The sequence below is a fragment of the Littorina saxatilis genome, unplaced genomic scaffold, assembly GCF_037325665.1.
Source record: "Littorina saxatilis isolate snail1 unplaced genomic scaffold, US_GU_Lsax_2.0 scaffold_1721, whole genome shotgun sequence".
In the NCBI taxonomy this organism is placed as follows: domain Eukaryota; kingdom Metazoa; phylum Mollusca; class Gastropoda; order Littorinimorpha; family Littorinidae; genus Littorina; species Littorina saxatilis.
In genome coordinates this window covers 17,501-21,002 of record NW_027127029.1, presented here as the reverse complement: position 1 = coordinate 21,002, position 3,502 = coordinate 17,501, and positions in this window count along the sequence as shown.

Here is a 3,502-nt window from a genome sequence, read left to right as displayed (position 1 = left end):
AGAGAGAGAGAGAGAGAGAGAGAGATTGGACAGATACTGTGATGTGCACTTGTGTGAATTCTGTGGCTGCGTGATTTAAATCACGTTGTGCTACAACTTACCTCTGCTGTGTCTGTTTCTTTGTCTATCACACGCACACACGCACGCACGCACGCACGCACGCACGCACGCACGTACGTACGTACACACACACACACACACACACACACACACACACACACACACACACACACACGTACACACACTACATGATTTTTTTTTCTCTCTTCTCTTTTCCAATGGAATATGCGATTTAGTTTTCTTAGCTTTGCTAATGCACATTTATCACTACATGATTTTCACACTAGATCTTATTTCTTTTGAATTAGCATGACCTACTCATTTCTGCGTCAACTGCATGTGATTTATCCTGAACCTCACCTGTGTATGTGTGCATGTGGAAGAGGAAGCATGTGTGTTTGTGATTCCTGACTCTGAATTGTGAAACGGGGAAGAGCAAACAATGATGGTTAAGTAGTTATTGAGCTGAGGTAATGCTTAATGTGGTCCTTTAAACGAAGTTGGAACCTGACATGTGCCCCCACTAACGCAATACGTACTACACATAAAGCTTTATAAGCCTCTTATGTTGCCAGAACTGCCGTCTGTCGTTTGCTTCCAAGTACCGTTCTTTTCTATGTTCTCCCTTTATCAATACTCTTCCCATACTCAAAGTCACAATGTGAGCGAAATTGGATCTCGGCTGTACATGTACGTTGTGGCTTTACCAAATAAATGACATAAAAGCGATGTCGAGAAAGCGTGTCCATACTTGAATCTTCAAAGCATGAAATAGAGACTATCGCTTCAACCGTCAAATAAATGTATGTCCTTTGCATCCGCTTGTCTGTGGGCAATTTACAGGAGAACAAAAGATCGTAAAAAACAGTTTTGACATTCCAACACCTCACGTTACCAGATGAAATGCGCCGTAACTTCAGTAGTACTCTCAATCTTCCAAAAGGCAAACAAAATATGTCCAGACGGCATTGTAACCTCAGTCAAATCCACTGACCCAAAAGTAAACACGACCCGCGATCGAAAAGACACAAAAGGTGCTGGGGATCTCGACAGAACTCGATAACGATCAACATTTTCTTTCGCACCCTGGAGAGGCCATCTCAATTCCCCTGTATTGTTTTTCCATCAGCCGCCATTGTGTCGTCTGTGCCGGGCAAACTTGCATCTCGAGTGGTGCCCCTTGTGTCCTTTCGGGTGGCGCTGCCGGGGTTATTAATATTCATCGAACACGCAAACAAGCATATCATTGGAGCGTCGATCGAGCCTTGACTTTGATGCGTTCGATGACCTCTGGTTTTCCCGTCGGGCGGTGGGTCGGAAAAGCGTCACAATTTTCTTATAATGTCATTTGTAGGCGACCGAGTCTCATGATTGTGAAATGATGTACACCCTCGCTTTTCTGTGTTACGAGATTGCTATACCTCCCCGGCCGTGACAAATTAGATTTGTAGACCGCCGCCTCTTCAATTCTGACTTTTTTTTGTGTAGATTTTTGCAGACGTTTGCGTCTATAGGATTATTTTGGTAACGTTTGCGTTTTTACACAGTGATATTAAATTACATGTAGGATTTAATTTCTTCTGTTTTTATTTCAGGTTTTCAATTCAACACACACACGCACGCACGCACGCACGCACGCACGCACGCACGCAAACACGCACGCACGCACACACACACACACACACACACACACACACACACACACACACACACACACACACACACACACACACACACACACACGTTTGCACGTGCTCACTAGATCATTGAATATCGCGTGTATATTACGTTAGTGTTGTTACGGAATCCTATGTGCCTGCGTGTTCCTGCGCGGTGCTAAGAAAACAACAACAGCCAGCACCCACCACTCCGTTTTTTTCCAAGGGCTTCTCCCTCCTTTCCCGCAGTATCTCGTTTCCAGATTGGAATTGTGGTGGTACCGAAACGCCGAGTCAAATCAACAAAAAGTACAACGAGACCTCATTCCAGCTTCAGACAGAATCTCATTCCACGCGCTTTTCAGTCTTTACAAATGTCAAGAGAGCTTGAGAATGGTGTGGAGAGTCTCGGAGAAAGTTCCCGCGAAACGAGCTCACACCCAAAGACAAAAACGCTGCTACCATCTTGAAATCTGTCCCCAACAAAACCCTACTGAGGAGGACAAACCTAATTTGCCTGTGTCTGCTCTTGACAGGGAGCCGACTTAGGGGTTTCACTGTCCGTCTCTTATGGGGACGGCCGTGAACTCTTTCTGCACTAATGGGGGTGATTGTGTGAACCGGAGTTGTGGACAAAATCCTGTTTACAACTTGTTGATCACTGGAGGTTTCTTGATACGAATTCCTGTTTTGGTTCAGGGGACGGTTTTTTTTGTATTCTTTCTATTTGCAAATTTTTAAACTGCAAATTTCTCATCTTGTAAAATTCGGAAATGGTAAAGTTCTCAAATGACAAAATTCCCTTTTAAAAGTGTTCTTATAACAAAATTGTTTGGTTTAAGCGTGTTTTATTCAATTTCTCATACACATGTTTCAAACAATAACACCATTAAGAACGTTACAAGCAGATTGCCTATGGACACGTTCAAAATTGTTTCTATTCATTGATGGCAGTGACAAGATAGAACCTTGCTGTCATTTTTGAAATTAACAGACTACGACAGCTTGTGGTAATTTTGATGGCATGTAGTCTATCCTGGTGGTGTTTTGTTTTAGTTATATATACATCACTTATCTCCTCTCTTCCCTATCCAACTTTCTGGGTTGTAAGTTAGGCATCTGAAGGATGATGAATGCGCATATTACATCATTAAAAATCCCTGACACTTGCTCAGCCATTTTTTGTCGTCGAGACGAGCATTGGGCCTTCGTTGTTCTATATCGACGCTTGCTTTCAGTTATATGCGATTAAAAAAAACAACCAAAAAAACGTTGAAAAGGAAAGGTCCAGGTGCTCTTAAACGATAATCACTATTTGCCAAAGTGATTGCTGATTCCCCGCACGACAGTGACGTGCTTCTGTTGGTCGATGGTGCGTTACAGAACGTTCTGTACACAGGCTATTTACTTGTCATGAACATGTGCTGATGCACTAGCAGGATTAAAAGACAAAAAAACTACCACAAAAAAGCAGGGGCAACTATTTTGCACAATTCGTGAATAGAACCTTTAGACGTGACCAAGGGGAGTGAGAGAGAGTGAGAGAGAGAGAGAGAGAGAGAGAGAGAGAGAGAGAGAGAGAGAGAGAGAGAGAGAGAGAGAGAGAGAGAGAATTGAATTGAATTGAATTGAATTGAACTTTATTTAACAAGGATTAAGATTTAAGGCTACACCTTTTCTTACAATCTGTCCTTGGGACGCATAGACACACAATTATATAATTAAAAAATTAAAAATTATAAAGTCAAAAAGTTAACCAACAAAAGGAGGTCGGAAAACTTCAG